The following is a 12,383-nucleotide window of genomic DNA, read 5'->3' as shown; positions in this document are numbered from 1 at the left end:
CCTCACGTATAGATATCAATTTATAGAAAGAGAAGGAGAGAGCGAGAGGCTTTGCGAGCTCGCACGTCGTATTATTTCAAGCTGAATTTCGATAGCCTCGGCGTAAAATCTGATCGGAATTAATTAATCCGATCTTGCGCTTTTCTATTTTACACCTGTGCAGTGCTGCTGCAGGACACGTAGATATATCGCCGTGTCGCACACGCGGGATTATATTATGTAAATAACTGTAAAACGTTGCAGTGCAAATTTATATATACGTGTGAGTGTGTGTGAGCGAGTTTCGTCGATGTATCGGAGGCAGAGATGGTTATCTCATTAATACTGTATATATAGAGCGCAGCTTGCTGGCGCTGCGTACAGATACGCAGGCAGAGAGATGCGATTTATACGTTCGGAAAAATCAGCTCCGATCGCGAGCAAATAGCTGCATATACGCCGTGCATAATACATAAAACACGCTGCATTGCGCGTGAGATCGGGCCAACTTGATTTGTTGTATTTCAATGAAAGGTACGCACTACATAGGAGGATCATGCTTCACATAAGCCCATTGAAGTATTAATGGTTAAGTTTATTACTTATACCGGCTTTGCATGAGGCCCGAAGCAGCGCAACGCGTCGATAAAAAATCAATGTTTTCCTCCTCACTCTCAAATGCGTGAAATCGCGAGTCAAGATATTAATATGTACGATGTACGATGGACTTTTGTTACGTCGCAATTAAAGCTCGCGCGGCTGAAGCATGATGTAAAGAACCCCTCGATGCGAATGCTGATAATTAAGAGGATCGACGAGTTTTATTACAGCTGCGCAACTGCGCAAAAATTCGGACGCGTTATTATTTTAATCGAATGAGCATAAAGAAGAATGACGAAAAAAACGGCATCAATCAATTCATTGTCATTGCTGAAAGGGAGTGAGAGAGAGAGACGTCGTCATTGAAATTGATTTGAAAAATGCTGAAATTAATTCAGATGCCAATTTAAAAATACCTCGATGCGAATTATTGAATACATCTTTGTGTACACATACGAGGCATAAATTATAATTTATTCGAACGAACATCCAGTTATATATACCTTCCGTGGAGATCAAGGAATGCACTTTACCGGTGGAAAGCTCCGGCAATATTAACGCGGCATATGCACGAGTCTCGTGCAATAGACAAGAAACATTTTAAGCTCGCATTATATATGCCAGCTCACGCTTGAGGCGAATGTACTCCGCTGCAACACACACGGGCACTGTACACTGTAGCCGCGCTGTTCAAATTAATTTAAAATCAAGCAAGATTTATCGGGGCGCATTGGAGCGCGTCAAGAAAAGCGACATAATCACTCGTTTGAATTGCCTCGTAGACGCCGCGCCGATCATTCATAAACTAACGCGCGCTCTTAATGTGACACTTTGTGTCTCGTTAAACAAACTCTCGCCTGCACGCTCGCTGCTGAAGCTCGCGCCAACCTATGTTATTATTCTCATTACGTACGTCGATGATAATAATAAAATACGAGCTGCGTTGCAGCTGTGCGCAAACATCGACGCAACGGCGACAGGCTGATGTTTGCCATTTTTATTCAATGCTCGAATTAACGAAGGTGTAATTACAATTGAGATGACCGATATGCACGTCGTTCTCAACTTTGGAAACATCCGACTCGACGTGCGGCCGATTTGACAAAGGGTTATTCAGTGTACGAGCCTGGCGCGTTCACAGTCGACGTTGATGCACACAAGCGTGGGCAATTGCGCAGATACGGACGATTATTTGCGACGCTCGAGGAACTCAACGCTATTACTGCAATTAACTTGTTTCTACGGCGGGCTATTACGGCCAGTCGGTTACCGTACACCATGGCAACTGTTCTTGTTGTTGTTGTTGTTGCCTCTGTACCAGGCGAAAGTACCGCATGCAAGATATACACGTTATATGATAGGCAATCCGATAGATAGATGAATTAGTACAAATACATTAACCACGCGCCGGTTTTATATTATAACATTTTATAATACACTTTGTCCGCGCATAAACAAGATGCAAAAAGTTTATCAGTGCAGCAGTGATTATACCTCGAACGCGTACATAGTGCCGTGACTTTTTGCGCGCGTTTAATTGACATAGCGCGTAATCTAACTAAAAGTCTCTCTCGCTGCGGTTTTTCAGCCATGCGGCGTGTGCGCGCGAAATTCGAAGTTTGGATCCGTGTACGAGTCGGACTTGAAATTTACGACGTACGCTTCGGTAGCGTGAGTAACAACTTTAAAGCCAAGCGCGTATACGTATAGCATTGTAAAATATACTTTCCGAGCCATGCATGACGCAAAATTCGCCTCACGATGTGTAACTATAGCTCGTCATTATTTCCATGAATTATTTTTTCAACCTGGGACACTATACGGCAAACATATCGCTATTATTCTTCAGTTTTTTCACTAGTCACGAGATTTTTTTTTCATCTTGATACGATTTTAATTCTGACGAAAAGCTGCAAAAGTCGAGACTTTTAATTCATTAAAACGCGTGTTTGCGCGCCGAGTGATAAATCGCAATTAACTCATCTAATTTGTGTAAAATGCGTGTCAAGCATAAACGTATAGGAACATGTACGAGCAAACATGCGCGAGTATGAGTGTGAAGTCCAAAATTTATTAATTAAAAACTTTCTTCTCGCGCGCTTCATCTCTCGTACGTTTCATCGTCACCATGATGCAATTCAATTAAAAACTTTTCCAATACGTGTACGCGTATGCGTATATACGCTTACGTACGAGTACCGCATGGATACCATATGAAAAAGCTCGCGATGTGTACCATTGCCGCGTCTGCCAGTAGCTTCTGAAATATTTTCAAATATTATGCCATATTTATAAGGACGATGCTTTGTGTTTTATACGTAGGCGTTCAAAAAGTTTTAAAATGTGCGTATGCCTATCCCAGTGTGCGACATTTATATATTGTATGTATACGCGCGCAGTCAATGTAATCGTCCTCGCTGTGTGTACCGAGCTTCGGATATACATACACACCCGTCCGCCCGTATATGACAGTATCCAGAGTCCATGGATTTTAATAAAGTTTCAGCGCGAGCGCAAGCATCGTTACTCGCGCTACTGGCGTTTATTAGTCCGCGAACGAGAGTTTATAAACAAACTACCGCGGATCCCCTAGTTATTACACTTCCACAGGACGTAAATATATGCGTGGCGCAGTAAAGAGACAAAAAATGAGTCGGCGGCGATATTAAAGCTAACGCAGCTATTCAAAAATTCAACGATGCAAGCACACGGCTGAGGAAATAATTGCGTATTTTACCCACGAACTACATTTTATTTTCTATATAACCGCGAACAATGAGTTTTCTGCTCAAAGTTCCCTGCTCCGAAAATCGTTATACGTTCTTAGGGCTGTAAAGGTAGAAGCTCGACTTTCTTGGGTAAAAATGTATAAGACATTTCGGGCGTTCGTTATATTATACGCATAAAGCAAGGGTAGGCAGAAGACAGTCTCGAATGAAAGAAAGGCCGACAGGGATGAGGATCCTGCGCGAGTCTTTAAGAAAACGGCAAGTCTGCTGCCGAGGTACGGTAATCCCTCGCGAGATGGTTTCCGAAAGTCATTCCAAAGATTTTTTCATTAATATATTCAGGGCTCAGTGAATTTATACACGTCGCAAGACGGAGGCTCGGCTCGTCCACGTGTATATTTCCTCTTTTTTTTGTTATCCCCTCGAGAGCTTTTATACAATATTCACATATTCTGTATCGGTGGGTGAGCTGTTCCTTCTCATTTTTTTCATTCGAATATATGCACTTCACAACCATTAGGGCATACATCGCTTCGAGAAAGAATCTATACCGTGTCAACGAGACTATAACTTGCGCATGTTTATACATATGTATGGAGAAAAGCCGGCTCATAAGTAAGTCGCTTGGTGGTTCACGCGTACATGTTTCACTCACATATATTTTTTTTTAGCTGGACTGAATCTGCCTTAAATCTGTGTGTGTGTGTGTGTACGTACAGTACAGCATTATTCTTCGACTGGCGGCCAGAAGAGCATCTCTTTCGAGTCTCTCAAGTATCGTAGCTGCAGCAGTAGCGTGCACGAGCTCTAAGAATCATAGAAAAAAACGAAGGAGGAAAGAAAAGAGAGCCAAAGCTTTGTATGACTGAGAACGTAAAACATAAGTCAAGAGGCGCTTGCGCTTGAGCTTGCAGTTCTTTATGCACAGAGCTCGTACTAAACTGATCGTGCGAGGGTCAGTTTGCGAGTTAGTTTACTATTTACTCTCTCCGTTCTTTTTTTTCCTTTGACTTTCTTGTACACTACGGTTCTATGTACCTTTTTATATGTAAGTGTGTATGCGTGTGTATGTTTGCAATGCTGACACGCTTTGTTTTCTATACGAGCACTTTCTTTTTCCCTGTATGCTTGCCCTCCTACACGTTTATGACATATATACCTTGCAGATGGTCGCGAGTAAATAGGACAAAGGTTCGTGTGTTTTGCTGCTCGTGCGGTGGGTTGTAACTTCTTGCAGCGAGACATGCAACTACGAGCTGGCCTCATAGACTCGTCGCCTGGGAATTTCATTACGAAAAAATGCAGCAACTTGTATTCTTCGAAACGTTTAAGCCCGTACTGCGTGCACCTACGCGAGTTATTATAAAGTCATTAGAGACTGGCAAAATCACTTGACTCTTAAAATCCATATAAGTTCTTAATTACTGCAATTTCGAATCATGAATTCTCGGGCAGATTTAGCAGGCTAAAATTGCATCCGATGCATGTATATATAAGAATTTTACGATTCCAAGTACTTAAATCGCAGTCGTTAGAAAGCACACGGAGTTACAATCAAATTGTCCTAAAACGAATTTTGCAATTAAGTGTAAAACTACCGCTCTCGAGTCGTATAATAGTTTTTCTATCTCTCATTTTCTCTATCTCTTTCTTTCTCTCGCTCCAAGTTAACATCTATTTTACTCTTACTTGTTCTCGACGTACGCCATTATATTTGCTCTAAAACACTTATGTACACGTATAGGCCATAAAGATTGCGGAGTGCGTGAGACGCTTGTTACACGGCGTATCAGTCGTCGACCTCCTTATTTTCTGCAATATATATAGTACATTTATGTACGGACGGGTGCACGCATACGTGAACACACCGACACATACACACCAGAAGCAAGTATACTCTACTCCCCCTCAAACAGGTTTTCTTCTCTCTTTTCCAAGATCATGGGTGTCAGAGGGAGAGAGAGCTGCACTCGTAACACTATATTTTTCCTTATCATCTGTAACTCACTCTGACAATTTTTCTCTCTTTCTTTTTTTCTACATTTTAGAAAAATCCCCAAGACCGTTTTCGCCCGCGCGTATACACAATCGTATGTATACAGAACAAGGTGGGCAAGCTGCGCACATGCTGCGCTGAAAAATTGGAAACGCTCCAATAAAGGAGAGAATAATGACGCGTTGCCACCCACTATAGCATTGCCAGTGTACCCCCATAACAGGAATTGCGATAGGAAATATAATATATATGAGCCAGCGGTGAAAACGAGCGTGGAATCAGAACCCGTACGTCTTTCCTATATACGACTGCAACGACGACAACCTTATATACCTTGGAGTGTGGAGAGTGCGTCTACGAGCGTGCAAGCGCATTTTGTCGTGAATTCCACGCAATAAGCGCAGCGCTCTACGGTGGCAGCGTAACCACAAAAAGAAAGAAGAAGACGAGGAGGACTTACAACTACGACTACGACGGAGAAGAATACTAGGAGGACAACGAAGAAGACGAGTAAGACGAAGAAGAAGAGGAAGAAGAGCATGACGTCGACGCGACGACGCTTTAGCGCGGTATTGTGCAAGTGTGTATAGAGACACGCACGGCCAGGTCGACGAACCGCTTCGCGCGTATACACTTCGGCTACTCTATATAAAGTTCGAACAAAGCTTCTCTCCTCCGAGCAATTTATGTTATAGTCGCCGCGCTGCGCGCACGAAGACGCTGCCGCCGCCGCCGTCGTCGTCGTCCCACTGCACTGTCGCAGTCGCGTACAGTCGATGCCAATACGAGTAGTAGTTATACACGCAGAGAGTATAACTCGTCACTATGCACTGGCGAGCAATGCTTCGAATGGCCGCAGAACGCGCGTTATCTGGTCCAGCACTTTCCTTCGTCGTTGAGTCGCGCGTTTATATACACTGGCCTTTTCGGCACCGTACCTACTCTACCACTACTACTACTACTTCTACTACCACTATGTGTATTGAGCTATAAGCATTGTAGCGAAGAGGATCCCAGCGGAGTTTCAAGCTCGACTCTGGTATACGCGGCGCACCTGAAAGCTCTAAAGCGCGCAACCATCAGAACGAATTGATTTTCTCGTTACGCGAAATATGCCATGTATAATATATATTGTAGACATTGAGCACTATACGACGGACATGTAGCACGGAGCGAAGTGCCGCAACTATATGGCTCGATTATGATATAAATGAGCCGCGACAACAAACTTCCAATGGCGAGCAATTACGCTTCGGCGAGACTCTGCTTTGCATAGACTATGCATTGAGCAACTGGCGCAAGCAGCGGCAGCTCCAATCTATCGAAGACTCGCGTATTATAATAGTTTGTGCCGTGGTGCGCGAGTACACAGCGAGATAAATCAAGCGTTGTATATTTCGGCTTCTAGTGTCGCGTCTACGAGTCGTCTGTGCCGTCTATAGATGCATACTTATCTACTACTATGTGTGTATCGTCTCGGAGAGATTCACTCGCATCCATATACATATAGCGTTCATAGTCTGCAACGCGAGCGAGAAAGCGAGATCGACTCGCAGACGTCTGGAGAGATGTTATTATTGTCGCACGGATTTCGAGCACGCGATGATGGAATGCCGTCGAAAGCACATAGAAATATGTGAGAGAGTCGTGTGCGATGCACTACAGCTACCTCGCGCGCGAGTTGGTTATCGATGCTATATAGAATTATATACTCCCACGTATACCCCCCGCGTATATGCGTTTAAAATAAACGCACCGAGCGAGGCATCGGAGACGACGAGTTTAATGGTTCAGGTGTTGCGACGGAAGCTTTTTCAATGGGGTAAATATATAGTCGCGCGCGCCGAGACTCCGAGTGCTGCTTCAGCTCTGTATTGCTCGAGTTGTTTTGTTGTGTCTTTGTAAGGCGCGACGATATAGCGATGATAGGGGGAACGGGCAGCACAGCGCGACTGACTCGCTTTTATATATTACGATGCCACGATGGCGATGATGATGATGCCTCCTACAAGCCCGCAAAGAACAGACTGTCTTTTAGCGGTTTCGGCTCGTTATATGCGCCATAGCAGAGAAACGGTTATTAAAACGCAAATGGAAGATTGATTGCGATCCTATTATTCTTACGTAAAGGCCACGAGGTTGTTGTTTTTTTTTCTTACTTCTGCGGACAACCAAGGTTGGGCTTTTTATAAATGACTGATGTTGCTCGATCATATTGGTCTACTATTTCAAGAATAAAATATGGACGGACCAGTTTGTCATTTTTGGCTACATTTTGCGGGCGCTTTTGACTTTCCTCGGAAACTATCTTTAATATGGCTATGATCGATTTGAGACTTTAACCTTTTATGTATTTTTAAACTGTGCGACGTTTACACAAGGCTCGCGACGTACCGCAAGTGTCGAACAACAAGTAAAAACCAAACAAATAGACCTGTACAAAAACATACGCTAAAGTAGAATTTAATGAAGTATATGTTGAGTGGGAAAATATCGAAATCTTATAAATAGTTTAAAGTCTCGTATAGTGTAAAAGTGTGAACATATAAGACCAAATGTTTTCATTCTTGCGGAAATAGCAGGCGGAAACTTCCGGGTACGAGAAAATACATTCCTCGAATGACTAATCGGTTGCTCATGTGTATTGGCAATACTCTAGCGTGCAATCAAAACTCAAAGTTGTCACCTTTATTATTTAAAATACTGAATAAGCGCTTGAATCCTATGTACCTTTGAAATACACTTTGCATACGTATCTTCGCGACCTTGCAAGAAGTGTGTGCGTCTTCATTCTCAGTAGTATCGCGCGCATAGACATTGTAACTTTGTGACATAATCCAAATCCGTATACAAACAGTCGGAGCGGCATTAAAGGCGCATCTGTCACGAACTGTGTGACTGCAAGTTACGATTTTCCTATCCATATAACACTGGTTATAAGGGCACTGCAGATCTCGATGCAGTTGCAGTTCATATGGATATGTGCACAAAAGAAGCAGTGCTGAGGATCATCGGTATAGCGCAGTTCGCGGTATATAAGCGCGGGGCACATACGGTCGGCGCGTGCTGTAAACCCTATTTTTAAACGTCTCCTCTTTCTCTCAAGCAGTAGCTATATACTTCACATTCTTAAGCCATCACCTTTTCACCCCATAATAAGTCGTCGTCGTTGCCGTCTATATCGTAATATTCGCATTGTGCGCACTGCTTCAAATGTAATTTGCCAAGCCTGCATACAAATACATAGGGCACGTTTTTTTCTTGCATGTATGCGTATAAGTGCGTCTGCATGTGTGTGTGTGAGAGAGAGAATGAGAGCATGTGCTTTCGCGCTTATAATGTGCCGCGCTCGAATGTGCGCCGAGGCGCACTTCAAAGAGCACGTAATCCCCGTTGAACAACTGTCTACTGCCGCTATTTCATTGCTGCTGCTGCTGCTGCTGCTGCTACTGCTGCATTTTCGCACTTATATATATCGTGTGCAAGCTGCTTTGCAAACGCTATTACCGATAAAAAGTCAAAATAGAATTACCCCGTCCAATGGAAATTGAGAGATATAGAGAGAGAGAGAGCAAAGTGCAAAAATCCTTGTAATATTCTCACCACACATAATATGTGCATCGCGTAAATGCTTATATAAGCAGTTCTATAAATCATCTGCAAGAGACATTATTTCCACTTTACCACTTACAGATTTACAGACAAAGATACTATCTAGTGACGTCAATGGTATTATCGTATTTAAATCGGTTGAAAGGCGGTCAAATTTTTTAAAAATATTTAAAATTATTATTTTTCGGTCATTAGACCAATGATAAGCATTTCCACCTATACGGAATATATATCATATGCACCCGTTTTACTCAAGCTGAATCCAAAAATAACCGAATCTCGTGTGTGAGAAAATTTATATCTGAGCCACCGCGTAATAAGAGAGATAAAGTTTTGCGTGTGAGCTCCGAGCAGCTGCAGTAATGATGCGCGACTGCATTACGCATGCGGCGGTACGGCACAAGTCTTAAGTACTTGTAATAATGTGATTAGACACAGAAGCCATGTGTGCGCGATGCGAATATGTGTATACAGCAAAGGTAGCTGAAGTGTGTGCGGATTAAACGTCGACGTTGTTCAACTGCTTCGCTCCTTTTTTTACATATATCACATGCTGCGCGCTACATGCATTTAACCCACGCGGATCCCCTTTGTCGGCACGCGCACGAGCTCGCGTCGAAGGTGGCGCGTATAACATGCAAAAGACAGCAGCTCGGCGACACACATTGCACACACATTATAGCATGTGAAATTTGTCTTATCACGCGCCCGTGAAGTAAAACAGAAAAGAAAAAGAGGGACGACAGTGCGAAGCTTTATGGATAACGCGCACGCGATACTTTTACGTACGCGCTTATGTATGTACACTGCAAAGACTGCACTACATTATTATACCGCGCGGGTAAGTCGATTTCCAAGATCGTGAGAGTTCGCAAGCGCGCGTGTGTATACGCGTTTTATATTCCGTAAAAATTAGTCCTTCGCTTCGGTTGCATCTCAGCAAAAATGAGGCTCAATTTAGTCTGAGCTGCGGGTCATAAGTCTCATTACGTATTCCGCGCTCTTGAGAGGCCAACGAGACACTTCTTATTATTATACACTGCATAATTCATTTTCTGTAAAAATTCACAATATTTTTTACCATTCCTTTGGCTATGCTTGTAATTGAATTTGCTCTCGTGCCGCGGGTATCTGGGTACGTTACAGCACCCCGTGGTTTGAAATATTACTTCTCTTTTCGTTCACAGATAATTTTTGATTTTCTTCTTTTCGAATGGATAGAGAAAGGGAAAGAAAAAATGAATTATAAGTATGTCACACAACGATGCACGAGGAACAACATCGATAGCTGAGACGATCAATGTATTTTTTGTCAATGGTCGAAGATAACAATCAGAGACAGCGATGTATCAGAATTATGCAATGCACGCAGACACTGAGCGAGCCTACGTATGACCACAAATGTATTATAATTTCTTCACGGTGGTCAAGGTTAATTTGCTCAATGGATTCCTTTTAATCTGATTTTATGCGACTCTCTGCTGTCACACGCGATATCCTACGCTTATGCCGGTACGCAAATCCTTCGCGATGCAACTCGAGCTATCACAATAAAATATTATAAGAAAGCGAGAAATCAACCTGATCTCGCAGCACGCAGCAGCAGCGCCTCTTCGACCGTATTGCGCGGTGGTAATTTGTGAATTTATAACCGACGTAAATTGCTCTTAAGATGTTAACTTTCTATCTTTTAATCCCATCGATCCAAGCGCAACGATCAGCAGCGGTGGCGAGGCAGCGAGGAGCGAGAAGTTTTTAATGCATCCGACAATTAAGCAAGCACGCGTCTGCAAACGGGATACACCCGTACGTGCTTTAAGCAGCTTCGAATATACATAAATTAATGCACGAAGAATATACATCAGTTTTTACAATTATCGCGTATTGCAAGGTAAATATGAGTATCACGTTTCGCGCTACGCATATGGACTATATTATGCATGCGACTTTCAATATTCCATATTTGTCAATCATTAAAATACTTTAGCGAGACGAGTTGCAGTTTTTAACGTCAACCTACGTACGTGCGTGCGTGTACTTTTACACGTGTACGTGAATATTGGACGCGCCAGGTCAAGCCGGTATATATACACAAGCCAACAATAATGAAAATATAAAAGTATAACAACAAAAGTACGCGAGAATAAAAATTAATAGCCTCTTTCTCACTGCTAAACAACTATATATACCCAAAAGTAGAAGCAGTCGTAGGACGCAGCATTCTTTTCTTTCGCAACATTATGATGAGCATAATCGGTTGACAACTGTATATTTTAAAACAAGAAAAACACAATTGTACATCCACTTGAAGTTGTGTAGACGGTTGTCTTCATTTATACGTGCAACTGTTTCTTAGAAGAAATGTAATAAACAAAAATTTTCACATAAACAAAAACTACTGTAGCATAATCATATGTCCAACTTATAAAGCAGAAAAAACGCGGTCACTTTGTGACGCAGCTTTGTATGCGACCATTATATTACAAAATGATTGGAGACGCGTCAAGTGAAAAACTGCATACTCATGGTCACCGATTATACTCGATCGAGATGCAAAACACGTCGAGAAATTAGGTGAGAGCACATCGAGAGAAGCGCGCGGGTAGCCACCGGACACACGCTGACGAGTTGGAAGCCTCACGCAGGAAAGTGTGAGTGCAGTAATTTACAATCAAGTTTGCGTAATTAATTCTGGTCGTTGGTAAAAAAATAAACGCAATTTCAGCGGATATTTATTGTTCGAATGGATAAACAATGGAGATTCGCCGCCAAGTTCATTTACAAATATACAGCTACTTCGCATGTGGGTGACATTGCATTTTTATTGTACAATTGGTGTGGGCGATTGAGCATCGATGTCGACTGTTACAATATAAATTGATAGGGTGATCAACGCAGGCAGAAATGAAATCTCGCAATACAATGAAAAGTTGTCACTAAATCAACAATTGCAGACATGCGAAACGACACTGATTAAGTATAGAAAATTCTAACAGTCTGCAACATTGCGTTATTCGACGGTTGATCTATTATTATTGCATTTTATATACTTGCATTGAAATGTAATGTTGTTTCCTTGAAAATTAAATTTCATTGCAACGCTTGAGTTTGAAAATGTTATGGTAATTCATTCAGACACTCCAGACGCTCATTATGTCCTTCCTTCCCTCGACTGTCGCAGAGTGTCTATATTTATGCAGATTTTATTTTCGACTATTTTCGCATATAATAAAAAAACTCGAGGCGGCAAAAACGAGGCTTAATACATCAGTGCGTCGGGTGCAGATTATTTCGATCGAAATCGACGTGGACAACGACGCGCACGGGTTGCACCGCGTTACCGCGCCAACATCAGTAGCCGCCGAAGCAACATCACCGGGGGGGTCTTTTCTGCATACACACGTATAGCATCGTGAATTACAGGAGCGGGCGACGACGCCGTAATAGCTGCTGTGTTACGTTGGCAT

This window comes from Trichogramma pretiosum, unplaced genomic scaffold (assembly GCF_000599845.2).
Source record: "Trichogramma pretiosum strain Unisexual culture from Peru unplaced genomic scaffold, Tpre_2.0 scaffold42, whole genome shotgun sequence".
NCBI classification, from domain to species: domain Eukaryota; kingdom Metazoa; phylum Arthropoda; class Insecta; order Hymenoptera; family Trichogrammatidae; genus Trichogramma; species Trichogramma pretiosum.
This window is presented reverse-complemented; position numbering follows the sequence as displayed.